At 41.8% G+C, this 16,757-nt stretch overlaps 1 long non-coding RNA gene across 1 annotated transcript; it reads left to right on the top strand.

Moving 5' to 3' along the window:
* The first annotated feature begins 4,041 nt into the window (after window positions 1–4,041).
* On the top strand, window positions 4,042–10,386 carry LOC133478480 (uncharacterized). Its single transcript, XR_009788695.1, has 3 exons — window positions 4,042–4,284; window positions 4,375–4,501; window positions 9,446–10,386. It is a non-coding gene; the product is annotated as an uncharacterized LOC133478480 (long non-coding RNA).
* The last annotated feature ends 6,371 nt before the right edge of the window (window positions 10,387–16,757 follow it).

Genomic DNA, 16,757 nt, shown 5'->3' with positions numbered 1-16,757 from the left:
AACTCTTTTTAGAGTGACAGTTTTTTATATCTTATCTGTTCCTGAGTTTCTTTGGATCACGGCATTTTATTGCAGATTTTTCAGACCGTTTGGCCGACTTCATTTTTTCAGACAGGTTGTATTTATGTGATTTCTTGATTGGACAGGTCTGGAGATAATCCATCTTGGGTGTGGTCAGTGAAAATGAAGCAAAACATGTGATTATCCATCCATCCATCCATCCATTTTCTGAGCCGCTTCTCCTCACTAGGGTCGCGGGCATGCTGGAGCCTATCCCAGCTGTCATCGGGCAGGAGGCGGGGTACACCCTGAACTGGTTGCCAGCCAATCGCAGGGCACATCGAAACAAACAACCATTCGCACTCACAGTCACGCCTACGGGCAATTTAGAGTCTCCAATTAATGCATGTTTTTGGGATGTGGGAGGAAACCGGAGTGCCCGGAGAAAACCCACGCAGGCACGGGGAGAACATGCAAACTCCACACAGGCGGGGACGGGGATTGAACCCCGCACCTCAGAACTGTGAGGCTGACGCTCTAACCAGTCGGCCACCGTGCCGCCACATGTGATTAGTCAAAGTTAATTCATGATTTAACAAGTGGGTGTCTTTACTTTTTCCACACAGGGCCAAATCGCTTTGAATTTCTTTCCCCTTAATAAATGAAATCACCATTTTAAAACTGTGTTTTATGTTTACAGTAATTGCTCATTTATTGTAGGGGTTAAGTTCCAGTCTATCCCCGCAATAGTTGAAATCTCCGAAGGAAAAATTACATATTTTTTGTTTAGACATATTTTAAAGCTGTGTGAACTTCCCCAGACTCGTATTAATCTTCCCTCCACTCTTATTAACCACTACTGTAGTCCATAGTCAAATGTGTAGCTGCTGGATGTTGGCAACTATTCTAGCTATGTTGCACTGTGAATTATTAAAAAGTACTGCTGTTTTAAAGGAATTGTGATGTCTTGGGTCTCTTTATTGGGTTGACAAGCAACATTTTGAGAAGTCAAATTTAGTCCACCTTAAGAAAACACATGCAAAAATTGTCTAAACACTTGCAAATGAATTCTATTTAACAGCTCCCTTGAAAGCACAACACGTAACAAAAATATGATACAATTTCACCAAACCGAAGTGTTTCTTATGGCACACCTCAGTGTTATGAACACATCCATCTAAATAATAGTAAGCAATAATTTTGTGACATATGTCTCACTGTCTATCAGTATACTATGCCACTTGTCGTAGGTCAGAATGTACAGTAGTTACCATTCGACACCTCCCATCATCACAGTGTGTCACTCACATGATTTGTTTTTTATGTTTGATGCCAATTCCTGACACAAAACCCATTTTTCCAAGCTCCATGGGAAAGTGGTACGGTGTTGGTACGCTGGCCGGGAATCAAACCCACATCAACATGTGCCAGTGCAGCCTGGCACAAAATAAGTAGTTTAAAAATAACGATAGGATATGAATTTAATGAAAAGTATTTGAGTCCTAAAAGCAGATTACCAAGAAAAGAGGTCAATAACATATCTTATTTTCTCGTCAATAGTCACTGATGGTGTAGCGGTACACTCGCCTGACTTTGGTGCAGGCAGCGTGGGTTCCTACTCAGTGACGGTGTGAATGTGAATGGTTGTCCGTGTCTATATGTGCCACGGGGCACTCACCAGGATGGGGCTGGATGCTTTATGTAGTCCTGAACTGGCGACCAGTTCAGGGTGTAGTCCGCCTTTCGCCCGAAGTCAGCTGGGATAGGCTCTAGCGTCCCGTGACCCTAACCAGGATAAGCGGTGTTGAAAATGGATGGATGGATGGATTATTTTCTCGTCATATACCTCGCTATTAGTTACGTTAAAACAATTGAGGTATTGTATTATATTTCTTTTTACCATATTATATCCAGACGTACACACTTGAATGTATTGCAATAAACACAAAATAAGACTGATATATCTAACCAGTAGAAAGTACTAACTATACAAATAATTGACCTGTGAAACAATCGGTCTCTCTCAAAATATATTCACCATATGCAAAAAGCAGGTTCTGCAGTATTTAACATGTTGGTCATTTTGTCAAAATTGTGCAACGTCATCTTTGGGTCTGACTTGTGGACTCCATTCACACAAATAAACAGAACCATATTGGCACCATATAATTACATTGGCGATCTAAACATGTTCACAGGTCAGTATTATCATACAGTGGTGACCAATTCTGGGTTTTTTTGGGGGGTGGGGTGGGGGGGGGGGGGGTTCCCCCCCAAGCCACATTGTCCAGTGCTCCACTTTGCCTTGACTGCAGTAGCTTGTTGAAGTAGATGCTCCACACTGTGTGGTTAGGCCAGGGCTCAGTGGACAACATGACATGAAGTTGCTTCAAACCAACGCCGTCTGAGACTGCCTCAGCTCCTGTGCCTCATCTCGGCTGAGTAGGTACTGGAAGTAAAGCATCGTGTAATACGATTCTGCGATCTCAGCATTTGGCCCGTGCCACATTGAAATAATGAGTTATCACATTTGGTACATTTTGAATGCACCCAATGTCAAAACCATTATTTTTCATCTTAAAACAACCAAAATTTAATTTGATGGACGTTTAAAGAATTTTAATCACATTTGTGACAAATTTGCTTTTCTACACTTATTAGTTTAAAAACAAATATAACGTCACACACTGTATGGGGTCAATTGAACCTAGACTTTTGGGAAACTAAGGAAACTAATAAAAATTGTCCTCCTCCTGCAGAGAGATGTTTTCTGTTATAGATCAATTACAACCCCAATTCAAATGAAGTTGGGATGTTGTGTTAAACAAATAAAAACAGAATACAATAATTTGCAAATCATGTTCAACCTATGTTGAATTGAATACACTACAAAGATTTAATGTTCAAACTTTATATTTAATTGAACATTAAATATGTTCAATTAAATTGAACATATTTAATGTTCAAACTGATAAACGTTTTTAGCAAATAATCATTAACTTAGAATTTTATGGCTGCAACACGTTCCAAAAAAGCTGGGACAGGGTCATGTTTACCACTGTGTTACATCACCTTTTCTTTTAACAACATTCAATAAACATTTGGGAACTGAGGACACTAATTGTTGAAGCTTTGTAGGTGGAATTCTTTCCCATTCTTGCTCGATGTACAGCTTCAGCTTCTCCGTTGTCGTATTTTACGCTTCATAATGCGCCACACATTTTCAATGGGAGACAGGTCTGGACTGCAGGCAGGCTTTATTACGAAGCCATGCTTTTGTAACACGTGCAGAATGTGGTTTGGTATTGTCTTCGTGAAATAAGCAGGGGCGTCCATGAAAAAGACGTTGCTTGGATGGCAGCATATGTTTCTCCAAAACCTGTATGTACCTTTCAGCATTAACAAAGCTAAACTCAACCACAAACTCCCTAAATACAAGCTGCACATCGACTGTCCTACCAGGGAAAATAAAATTTTGGACCACTGCTACACTACGCTAAAAAACGCATACCGTGCCAAACTTCGTGCAGCACTGGGCTCGTCTGATCACTGGTTAATTCACTTAATACCGACGTACAGGCAAGAACTTAAATGCGCGAAGCCTACAGTGAAAACAGTGAAAAAGTGGACCAATGAAGCAAAGGTGGAACTTCAAAGCTGTTTAGACTGCACAGACTGGAGTGTCCAGCCTGGATGAATATACAGACACTGTCACATCCTATATCAGTTTATGTGAAGATATGTGTTATTGGATTGTTCTATTTTGTACTCATGAAGCTATTTTCCATTATCTAACAATTAAGTTCCGTTTCCAAAACACTAAGGTAATACATGATTAAGTTTCGTTACCCATGAGAATATGTAGGAGTTTAGATTACTGAGGAATGATGGTTTTAGTATGACGCCCCCATTTCTGATAACACCCAAGGCCAGAGATACCTTCTGCCAGATATATCAAAACCTTCTGCTGAACAGTCATAACGAAACCTTCTGACGTGTATAAAAGGAGTTAGCTCAAATAAACAAGGTGTGTCATTCAGTGAACCTGCACTCTGGTTGAATGCACCCTGAGACTCAGCAGGCTCGGGTGTCTTATTTTTTCCTCTCTTTTTGGACAAAGAAAACGAACACGCAAGGACGATTGAAGGTTCCATGATCTATTGAACATTGACATTTTATTACGTCCTTAACAGATGGTGACCCTGCGTCCGATAATTAATAATAATAAATTTTGGTCATCAACTACTTGCCCTGTACTCACAAACAGAGCGCTCACAAACTAAGGTAAGCAGAGACCTTTTTAACAAAATTCTGCACATTGACAGTTACCAAATAATTTTTGAGTCCGAGACAAATAATTTTTTCTAATCATAGGTTTTGTCTGACTCACGAGATAGAGAAATCCTACAACAAAGGTTGGGGAAGGTTAGCCTCCAATCACGACAGATTGGGGAAGGTTGTCCCCTGACGACGGTTGGGGAAGATTTACCACTATTAAAAGGTAAATATTAGAAGTGAAGAATCCCTCTGGTTAGAGACCAGGGAAGGTCTTGCAGGAAAAGACTAATACAGTGTTATTTATGTGTAGAAAATTATTTCAGGCATTTTTAGTACATGCCGAAAGAACTGTTAGGAGAATTCCGAAGTGAATTAAAAAGATGTATTAAGTGTGTGGAAACCACAAGGAGAAAGGCGCCACTTGTGGTAGAAGCTTCCTTTCTCACACTTGAAACATCTGTCACTGAGACATTCACTTTTCTACGAATTCTCCCCATATTTATCTGATGGAAGGAATTTTTTACAAACATTGTCAATTGGTAAAAAACCCCAAATTGGTATTGGGAGATTCAGGTCACGAAGGGGGAGAAGGATGGAATAGGTGGCAATTCACAAAGTTACTGTTACACTATACAGGACTAAGGTATGTAGGGGAGAAGAAACAGAAAAAGGAAAGAGAGAAAATAAGTAAGTGGTTAGATAAAAAAGAGGAAGAAGGACAAATCAGAAAGACTGAGCATTTGCTTTCTGAGTTACACCGTCTAAAAGATAGACTAGTTGTAGAAATAAAACTTTAAAAAAAAACAAAAAATCGTCCGTCTTTAAGAAATCCGTAGTCAACTCTAAAATCGCTCAAAAAGAACAAGTTCTGTGTACAGTGATGAATGTACTTGCATCGGTGGGGATGATTGAACCAAAAGATGATGCCATGATTATGGCATTACAAAAGGAAAAAAGAGAAAGAAAGGAGGATGAAATTGTAAAAAAAACAAAAAAAAAACACCATATGCGCAGGCACCACAAACTTCCTGGTGCCTGCGCATATGGTGTATGGTGTTTTATACCCAGACCTAACAGTACTTCACTTTACTGTTAGGTCTGGTGCCTGCGCATATGGTGTTTTATATGGTGTTTTATACCCAGACCTAACTACTTCACTTTATGAAAAGATGGATAGACAAAAAGACTTCTGAAAACAGTGAGATAGAACAAATGCAGAAAACCTTGCTAAAAACTGCATCGAGCTGCTGCCAGAGAAAATGTGTCAGAAAAACAAACAAAAAAACAGGCACTATCTGTCATGGCACCTCAGCTACTGTCGCAGGACCCGACGTGGGCCACTTTGCTACTACAGCAGCAGAATAGAGGGGGTGGGGGGTCAGAGGAGGTTTCAGGGGTCACTCCCGCTGCGCGAACTCCATAAGATGCTTTCATGTGGAAAAACTGGACACGTTGCACGTGTCTGTCGAGGCCCTGCTGAAGCTACACTACAGTTGTTACGCCTGCGGACAAGAGGGACACCCTGCCAACTGTTGTCCCAACCTGCTGCCCAGAGGACGTGGTGAAACAACAGGACGAGGCAGGGGAAATGTGCCAAAGAGACATTTTACAGAAATGTCATGCTGCCATTGTCTGTGCAGTACACGGACTTGACATTGTGTTTCCAGATGGAACCATGCTGCCGGCCAAAGGAGACCTGCGTACACATGCGCTGGCATGTGTCCCACAAAAAACTGTGACTCCTGTTGTTGACATCTATTGGGGACTGCTCGACACATGTCAAATAAATAACAGCGTGCTGCAGGCATTTGAGGAGTGGAAGCCGTGGATTGTGTCCTTGGGGCCATTCCTGCCACCCCCTGACCCTTCACATTGTACCTTGTTCTATGCTAAAGAACACAATTTGATTTATCAACAATAATTTTTGAAAAACTATCAGACACTCATGGAATTTTACCAACTGATAGAATAGTGGTGGAACGAGAGGGTGTTGCGGGAGTGGTTCACCTCACATCAGATTTATTGCCTTGGTTCAAAATACCATTTTCTGCACCTCACATTTCATTGGCACTTAAACGAGAAGGATTACGAAATCTGTCGGCTAAAATCAATTGGACACATGATGAGAAAGAACTCTTCATACAAATTAAACAAGAATTAAGTCAAGCCATTGCTTTGGCACGTCCTAACTATAAACTCATTTGGACATCTGTAACAAAACTCATACTGCCACTGCAGTATTGTACCAACTAGTATGGGACTAAAGTACCTTTCTTTAGCCCCATACTACTACTACACACGAGTGTTTTGTTAGAACCAATAGTAGCACGTGCACCTGACTGCAAGAGGTATGCAGCAGCAGCTGCGGCTTTATCAAAAAATGCGCACATGTGGTGCTTATGCACCCGCTCTGCGCACACACTCCACAACCGCTTTCATCAACTCACGACTATTTACCTTTTCAAACAAGCAAAAAATGAAAATATCATTGTTACAACAACTGCATATTCAGTTTATACCTGTCAATACTAACATGGGCGACGGTGTAACTGAAGGAATGCAGTGGTGTGAGAAGAAGGATAGAAAAGACAAAGCATGTCGTTCAGATTTATTGTCGGAACCGTTGAAGGAAGGGAGAAAGTTGTTTACGGATGGTTGTTGTTATAGGAAAAACAATGGCGAACTAGTGGCTGGATGGGCTTTAACAAAAGTTAAAGTAGTGAACAAAAGGAGTCGTTGAACGTATGAATGCAACTTTAAAACAAAAATTGGCTAAATGCTGTGCACAGTCAAATATGTCATGGTTGAGAGTTCTCCCAATTGTGCTCATGTCCATCAGAGGATCTGTAAATAGTACACAAAAACTCAGCCCTTTAAAAATATACCATGGTTTTTCTTTTTATTTTCCTGGTCCAGGTTCTGGCTCATCTTTTGAGTCACCTTCTTCCTTGTCGCAACTGTCTTACTTTGATCAATTAAGAGGTGTTCTGTCCAGCTTTTCAGGCATCCAGTCGGACGGCGATAAACCACCTGCATCTGTTTGGTTTCGAATGATAAAGAGGAAGTGGTCTGAACCAAGGTGGATGGGACCGTTCAATGTGACTGCGAGGACTTAACACGCCTACCAACTTGAAGGAAAAGGGACTACCTGGTTCCACAAGTCACAATGTCGTGTTGCCAAACCACTTTGATTGTTTCATTAGTGTTGCATTCGGCAAACAGGGGGAATTTAGTAGACCAACAATTCATGTAGCAGGAGAAAGGGTACAAAGCAAATGTGGAATACCATTCCAAATTACAATTAATCACAAGAAAGGAACAATGCTTGTTTTCGACTTATGCGAAGTGATTAACTGTGGAGGCTGTAACAGCTCGTGGGGGCAGCCCTGGCCCAATGGTTAAGATCATCGCCTGCCACCGTGGGGGACCTAGGTTCAAAACCCCGACTGGACCATCCGCCAACATCCCCCGGACTCACGGCTGTGGTGTCCTTGAGCAAGACACTGATACCCCGAAATGCTCCCCGGGCGCTTCAGCTGCCCCCTGCTCCAGTGTGTTCCACTAACATGTGTATGTGTTCACTGTGATGGGTTAAATGCAGAGAACAATTTTCGTGTGCATGCATGCATGTTCATGACAATAAAAGATGATTCTTCTTCTTCTTCTATAGAGGAACAGACATCTACTTATGTTTTGACCAGACGGTACAGACCCGATGCGCGCAGAATTTGCCATATAGTACACATGGATACATGGTGTCAGACATGGGGACAAACCACCCATTTTACCGGCAGGTGGACCCCACAAAAAATGGAGGACAAAGGCATTAAGGGCCAGAAAAACCATAATGCAATAATGGATAGAATAAAATTCCAAAGAAATTATGATTCAACACAAAACCCTATTATGCTAAGCATCAATGGTCAGGTAATTGGACAAACACAACATTCATATTTAGTGATAGGAGCGGATGTTTCTGGAAGAGATCCACGTGGTCTTATCCACATCAATGTATTTGAGGAAGAACAAACCGCTAAAAACCAATCAAGTTCCAAGGCTGTCGCAAACCCTCCTGTCGTACAAATACTTAACAACCCACTAGCATAGTGGAAATTTTCAACACAGACAAAATCACATCAAGTCAAATTTTAGCTTTAGCCACAGGATACACACAACAAAACCTGTGGATAGCCTACTTACAAGAAACGGCCCGACTTGGCAATTTTGGGGATTTGTATAATGTGTGCAGCCGCACGACCCACTGTATATTTAGCTCCAGGACCAATTATGGATATTGATTCACTAAATTATAGGCTCCAGCGTCCCGCGACCCTAACCAGGATAAGCGGTGTTGAAAATGGATGGATGGATTCACTAAATTGCATGATTGAAATATACAAAACAAACCATAATGTTAGCTGTCGATGCGCCAAGTATGAGAATATGTGGCCAAAATTACCTAAAAGTACAGTACCATTCATGGCCCATTATGCAGAAGGAAATTACACTTGTTCAAAGCATGACATAATTAACCAGAACAAAACTGAATATGTGGGGGTATATCGATTTTGTCATAATATAATAGATGTCACTACATGGGGAGATATTATGGTATTGAGCAAAAGGTCTTTAGGTGATTTTGCATATATGTGTGAAATTAATGTAGTAACAGCTGTATTACCTGACAAATGGAAAGGGACATGTACAATGATTTCATATGTGGCGTCAACCACTGTAATTTTCGCCAATGATCGAATAACGAGACCAAAAACAGAAACTAATGTGAGGTCAAAGAGATCAATCAGCAATAATTGGTCAGAGGACAGAACCACATACATAGATGGCATTTGAGTGCCCAGAGGAGTTCCAAATGAATACAAACTGATTGATCAAATTGCAGCAGGATTTGAAAATATGCCCATCATCTCTGCCTTGTTCCCAGTAACTCCAAACAAGAATGTGGATAGGGTCAACTTTGTTTATTACCATTTGCAAAGAGCAGTAAACTTAACCAGTGATGCCATTGAAGGCTGAGCTGAACAATTGGCCCTCACTTCCCTAATGGCAATTCAAAACCGCATGTCCCTTGACATGATCCTTGCCGAAAAGAATGGTGTTTGTGCAATGTTTGGTCCACAATGTTGTACTTTTATTCCCAACAACACAGCCCCGGATGGAAAAGTAACGAGAGCCCTACATGGGTTAAAGACTTTGGCTGCTGAAATGGCAGATTCAACAGGCGTTTCCAACCCCCTGGAAGAATGGGCTACGGCATGGTTTGGAAAATGGAAACACCTTGTAATTACATTTATAATTGCTATTGTTACTGCTGTTACTTTTTTATTGCTTTTCAGATGCTGTATTATTCCATGTACGAGGACAATGTGTGTCAAGATGGTCTCGGGAGTGGTGGAAAAGAATATGAACCAGCTGGAATCACAGATGTTGATGACCTCCGAAGAAGCTCCTACTCCTGAAGTTCTGCTCACACAAGACGACGTCGTGTCCAGATGGATGAATTATTGATTAAGAATATACAGTGTCCTTTCTCTTAGCATGTTACGGGACTTGTCTTTTCCCTCCTCAAATCAATATATGGGGAGGTTTTTGGCCTGTCTCAAGAGGAGTACAGCCTTATGAAGAATGCTTAGCTCATGACTACATTGTTTATATATCCTCTGATAGCCTTCCACATAGAGTAGTAGTGCTTAGGGTCTGTTACATAGTTCCACTATGTAAACAGGGGAATTGTTGGATTGTTCTGTTTTGTACTCATGAAGCTATGTTCCATTATCGAACAATTAAGTTCCGTTTCCAAAACAATAGGGTAATACATGATTAAGTTTTGTTATCCATGAGAATATGTAGGAGTTGAGATTACTGAGGAATGATGGTTTTAGTATGACTCCCCCATTTCTGATAACATCCAAGGCCAGAGATACCTTCTGCCAGATATATCAAAACCTTCTGCTGAACAGTCATAACGAAACCTTCTGACGTGTATAAAAGGAGTTAGCTCAAAAAAACAAGGTGTGTCATTAAGTGAACCTACACTCTGGTGTACAGTTGATTCCATTACAACATTCTGGCAATTTTTTTAATTGAGTTCGTTGTCACATTTCTGTCGGGCCAATTATACATTACTCGTGCACTCACTGTAGTTGTCTCGCCACGCTGCACTATTTGCATATCTGTTGTTGACCAATACTGGCCACTCAACCAGAGTAGCATCTGCTCCATTTGCACACTGATTGAGGAGTATCTGCAACATTTGCACAACCAACATTGTCCCAGATTATCGCACTACTCGTCACTTTAAACCGCATACACTCCTTGAAGTCTCGGCGCCCTTTACACAATGGTCATTGCACCGGACTATTGCAATATTAGTCATTCGAACTGCTCTAAGTGCTAGAGGACTCTGCATCTTTTTGCACAATTGTCAAAAAAAAAAAAAAAAAGTACCGTATGTTCCTACAAAGTCATTTCGTAAATTCAACAACAACAAGCTGTGGTTCACTGCCAAACTTAAGCAACTTCGCCAAGCTAAGCAGAACGAATATCAAAGCGGGGACAGGGCCCTGTATAATCGAGCTAGAAACCAGCTGACTAAAGAAATTAACATTGCAAAGAGGAACTATGCAGCAAAGTTGGGAAAACAGTTTAGTGCTAATGACTCTAAATCAGTCTGGCATGCATTCCAATCGATGACAAATTACAAGCAACTATCCCCCCAAGCTGAGAACAATAGCACACGAGCCAACGACTTGAATACCTTCTACTGTAGATTTGAAAAGGACACTTTCTGAGAGTAGAATTCTCCCCTTTATACTAGTTACAGGCAGTGGTTTGAATCCCAAAGCTTTGGATGGACTTTTATACACATTTGCAGTTTTTATCGCTTAAAAATGCTTCCCAGCGCCTGCTGTACACTTTTTATTTTCACTCATATCTTCACAAAGGATGCTTTCCCAGTAAAGTATCTTGCTTTTTAGAGTAGAACTCACCCCTTTATACTAGTTACAGGCAGTGGTTTGAATCCCAAAGCTTTGGTTGGAGTTTGCAGTTTTTATTGCTTAAAAATGCTTCCCAACGCCTGCTGTATACTTTTTTTATTTTGACTCATAACTTCACAAAGGATGCTTTTCGAGTAAATTCTCTTGCATTTTAGAGTAAAACTCTCCCCTTTATACTAGTTCCAGGCAGTGGTTTGAATCCCAAAGCTTTGGTTGTACTTTCATACACATTTGCAGTTTTTATCACTTAAAAATGCTACCCAGCGCCTGCTATACACTTTTTTTATTTTGACTCATAACTTCACAAAGGAGGCTTTTCAAGGAAATTCTCTTGCATTTCAGAGTAAAACTCTCCCCTTTATAATAGTTACAGGCAGTGGTTTGAATCCTAAGGCTTTGGTTGGACTTTTATTCCCCTTTACACTGGTTACAGGCAGTGGTTTGAATCCCAAAGCTTTGGTTGGAGTTTTACACACATTTGCAGTTTTTATTGCTGAAAAATGCTTAATGCAGCCCTATGGGGGGCACAAGTCAGTGCAAACTGTAGGCCGGTCCCAAGCCCGGATAAATGCAGAGGGTTGCATCAGGAAGGGCATCCGGCTTAAAACCTTGCCAAACAAATATGAGCGTTCATCCAAAGAATTCCATACCGGATCGGTCGTGGCCCGGGTTAACAACGTCCGCCACCGGCGCCGTCAACCTGCAGGGTGCTGTTGGAAATTCAGCTACTGTGGGTCGAAGTCGAAGTCAAAGAAGAAGAAGAGGTGGAAAGCGGGTTCTTCGGCAGAAAGAGAAGAGGAAAACACAGAGCCTAGAACTGAATGTGGGGACTTTGAATGTTGGGACTATGACAGGAAAATCTCGGGAGTTGGTTGACATGATGATTAGGAGAAAGGTTGATATATTGTGTGTCCAGGAGACCAGGTGGAAAGGCAGTAAGGCTAGAAGTTTAGGGGCAGGGTTTAAATTATTTTACCATGGTGTAGATGGGAAGAGAAATGGAGTCGGGGTTATTTTAAAAGAAGAGTTGGCTAAGAATGTCTTGGAGGTGAAAAGAGTATCAGATCGAGTGATGAGGCTGAAATTTGAAATTGAGGGTGTTATGTGTAATGTGATTAGTGGCTATGCCCCACAGGTAGGATGTGACCTAGAGGTGAAAGAGAAATTCTGGAAGGAGCTAGATGATGTAGTTCTGAGCATCCCAGACAGAGAGAGAGTCGTAATTGGTGCAGATTGTAATGGACATGTTGGTGAAGGTAATAAGGGTGATGAAGAAGTGATGGGTAAGTACGGTATCCAGGAAAGGAACTTGGAGGGACAGATGGTGGTAGACTTTGCAACAAGGATGCAAATGGCTGTAGTGAACACTTTTTTCCAGAAGAGGCACGAACATAGGGTGACCTACAAGAGCGGAGGTAGAAGCACACAGGTGGATTACATCTTGTGCAGACGATGTAATCTGAAGGAGGTTACCAACTGTAAGGTAGTGGTAGGAGAGAGTGTGGCTAGACAGCATAGGATGGTGGTGTGTAAGATGACTCTGGTGGTGGGGAGGAAAATTAGGAAGACAAAGGCAGAGAAGAGAACCATGTGGTGGAAGCTGAGACAGGACGAGTGTTGTGCAGCTTTTCGGGAAGAGGTGATACAGGCTCTCGGTGGACGGGAAGAGCTTCCAGAAGACTGGACCACTGCAGCCAAGGTGATCAGAGAAGCAGGCAGGAGAGTACTTGGTGTATCTTCTGGCAGGAAAGGAGAGAAGGAGACTTGGTGGTGGAACCTCACAGTACAGGAAATCATACAAGGAAAACGGTTAGCTAAGAAGAAGTGGGACACTGAGAGGACCGAGGAGAGGCGAAAGGAATACATTGAGATGCGACACAGGGCAAAGGTAGAGGTGGCAAAGGCAAAACAAGAGGCATATGATGACATGTATGGTTGGCCACTAAAGAAGGAGAAAAGGATCTATACAGGCTGGCCAGACAGAGGGATAGAGATGGGAAGGATGTGCAGCAGGTTAGGGTGATTAAGGATAGAGATGGAAATATGGTGACTGGTGCCAGCAGTGTGCTAGGTAGATGGAAAGAATACTTCGAGGAGTTGATGAATGAGGAAAATGATAGAGAAGGGAGAGTAAAAGAGGCAAGTGTGGTGGACCAGGAAGTGGCAATGATTAGTAAGGGGGAAGTTAGAAAGGCATTAAAGAGAATGAAAAATGGAAAGGCAGTTGGTCCTGATGACATTCCTGTGGAGGTATGGAAGCATCTAGGAGAGGTGGCTGTGAAGTTTTTGACCAGCTTGTTCAATAGAATTCTAGTGCGTGAGAAGATGCCTGAGGAATGGAGGAAAAGTGTACTGGTGCCCATTTTTAAGAACAAAGGTGATGTGCAGAGCTGTGGCAACTATAGAGGAATAAAGTTGATGAGCCACACAATGAAGTTATGGGAAAGAGTAGTGGAGGCTAGACTCAGGACAGAAGTGAGTATTTGCGAGCAACAGTATGGTTTCATGCCTAGAAAGAGTACCACAGATGCATTATTTGCCTTGAGGATGTTGATGGAAAAGTACAGAGAAGGTCAGAAGGAGCTACATTGTGTCTTTGTAGATCTAGAGAAAGCCTATGACAGAGTACCCAGAGAGGAACTGTGGTACTGCATGCGGAAGTCTGGAGTGGCAGAGAAGTATGTTAGAATAATACAGGACATGGACGAGGGCAGCAGAACAGCGGTGAGGTGTGCTGTCGGTGTGACAGAAGAATTTAAGGTGGACGTGGGACTGCATCAGGGATCAGCCCTGAGCCCCTTCCTTTTTGCAGTGGTGATGGAAAGGCTGACAGATGAGGTTAGACTGGAATCCCCGTGGACCATGATGTTTGCAGATGACATTGTGATCTGCAGTGAAAGCAGGGAGCAGCTGGAGGAACAGTTAGAAAGATGGAGGCATGCACTGGAAAGAAGAGGAATGAAGATTAGCCGAAGTAAAACAGAATATATGTGCATGAATGAGAGGGGTGGTGGGGGAAGAATGAGGCTACAGGGAGAAGAGATGGCAAGGGTAGAGGACTTTAAATACTTGGGGTCAACCGTCCAGAGCAATGGTGAGTGTGGTCAGGAAGTGAAGAAACGGGTCCAAGCAGGTTGGAACGGGTGGAGGAAGGTGTCAGGTGTGTTATGTGACAGAAGAGTCTCTGCTAGGATGAAGGGCAAAGTTTATAAAACAGTGGTGAGGCCAGCCATGATGTATGGATTAGAGACAGTGGCACTGAAGAGAAAACAGGAAGCAGAGCTGGAGGTGGCGGAAATGAAGATGTTGAGGTTCGCTCTCGGAGTGACCAGGTTGGATAAAATTAGAAATGAGCTCATCAGAGGGACAGCCAAGGTTCGATGTTTTGGAGACAAAGTTAGAGAGAGCAGACTTCAATGGTTTGGACACGTCCAGAGGAGAGAGAGTGAGTATATTGGTAGAAGGATGATGAGGATGGAGCTGCCAGGCAAGAGAGCTAGAGGAAGACCAAAGAGAAGGTTGATGGATGTCGTGAGGGAAGACATGATGGCAGTTGGTGTTCGAGAGGAGGATGCAGGAGATCGGCTCTCATGGAAAAGGATGACGCGTTGTGGCGACCCCTAACGGGACAAGCCGAAAGGAAAAGAAGAAGATTGCTGAAAAATGCTTCCCAGTGCCTGCTGTACACTTTTTTTTATTTTGACTCATAACTTCACAAAGGATGCTTTTCAAGTAAATTCTCTTGCATTTTAGAGTAAAACTCTCCCCTTTATACGAGTTACAGGCAGGGGTTTGAATCCCAAAGCTTTGGTTGGACTTTTATACACATTTGCAGTTTTTATTGCTTAAAAATGCTTCCCAGCGCCTGTAGTACATTTTTTTTATTTTCACTCATATCTTCACAAAGGATGCTTTCCCAGTAAAGTCACTTGCTTTTGAGAGTAGAACTCTCCCCTTTATACTGGTTACAGGCAGTGGTTTGAATCCCAAAGCTTTGATTGGAGTTTTACACACATTTGCAGTTTTTATTGCTTAAAAATGCTTCCCAGCGCCTGCTGTACACGTTTTCTATTTTGACTCATAACTTCACAAAGGATGCTTTCCCAGTAAAATCTCTTGCTATTTAGAGTAGAACTCTACCCTTTATACTAGTTACAGGCAGTGGTTTGAATCCCAAAGCTTTGGTTGGAGTTTTACACACATTTGCACTTTTTTATTGCTTAAAAAACGCTTCCCAGCACCTGCTGTACACGTTTTCTATTTTGACTCATAACTTCACAAAGGATGCTTTCCCAGTCAAATCTCTTGCTATTTAGAGTAGAACTCTCCCCTTTATACTAGTTACAGGCAGTGGTTTGAATCCCAAAGCTTTGGTTGGAGTTTTACACACATTTGCTGTTATTTATTGCTTAAAAACACTTTCCAGCGCCTGCTGTACACATTTTCTATTTTGACTCATAACTTCACAAAGAATGCTTTGCCAGTAAAATCTCTTGCTATTTATTGTAGAACTCTCCCCTTTATACGAGTTACAGGCAGTGGTTTGAATCCCAAAGCTTTGGTTGGAGTTTTACACACATTTGCAGTTTTTTATTGCTTAAAAACGCTTCCCAGCGCCTGCTGTACACGTTTTCTATTTTGACTCATAACTTCACAAAGGATGCTTCCCCAGTAAAAGCTCTGGATATTTAGAGTAGAACTCTCCCCTTTATACGAGTTACAGGCAGTGGTTTGAATCCCAAAGCTTTGGTTGGAGTTTTACACACATTTGCAGTTTTTTATTGCTTAAAAACGCTTCCCAGCGCCTGCTGTACACGTTTTCTATATTGACTCATAACTTCACAAAGGATGCTTTCCCAGTAAAATCTCTTGCTATTTATTGTAGAACTCTCCCCTTTATACTAGTTACAGGCAGTGGTTGAATCCCAAAGCTTTGGTTGGAGTTTTACACACATTTGCAGTTTTTTATTGCTTAAAAACGCTTCCCAGCACCTGCTATACTCGTTTTCTATTTTGATTCATAACTTCACAAAGGATGCTTTGCCAGTAAAATCTCTTGCTATGTATTGTAGAACTCTCCCCTTTATACTAGTTACAGGCAGTGGTTTGAATCCCAAAGCTTTGGTTGGAGTTTTACACACATTTGCAGTTTTTTATTGCTTAAAAACGCTTCCCAGAGCCTGCTGTACACGTTTTCTATTTTGACTCATAACTTCACAAAGGATGCTTCCCCAGTAAAATCTCTGGATATTTAGAGTAGAACTCTACCCTTTATACTAGTTACAGGCAGTGGTTTGAATCCCAAAGATTTGGTTGGAGTTTTACACACATTTGCAGTTTTTTATTGCTTAAAAACGCTTCCCAGCGCCTGCTGTAGACGTTTTCTATATTGACTCATAACTTCACAAAGAATGCTTTGCCAGTAAAATCTCTTGCTATTTATTGTAGAACTCTCCCCTTTAT

The sequence above is a fragment of the Phyllopteryx taeniolatus genome, chromosome 5, assembly GCF_024500385.1.
Source record: "Phyllopteryx taeniolatus isolate TA_2022b chromosome 5, UOR_Ptae_1.2, whole genome shotgun sequence".
NCBI classification, from domain to species: domain Eukaryota; kingdom Metazoa; phylum Chordata; class Actinopteri; order Syngnathiformes; family Syngnathidae; genus Phyllopteryx; species Phyllopteryx taeniolatus.
The sequence above is the reverse complement of the archived record's forward strand: the minus strand, read 5'-3'. Positions and strand labels throughout refer to the sequence as shown.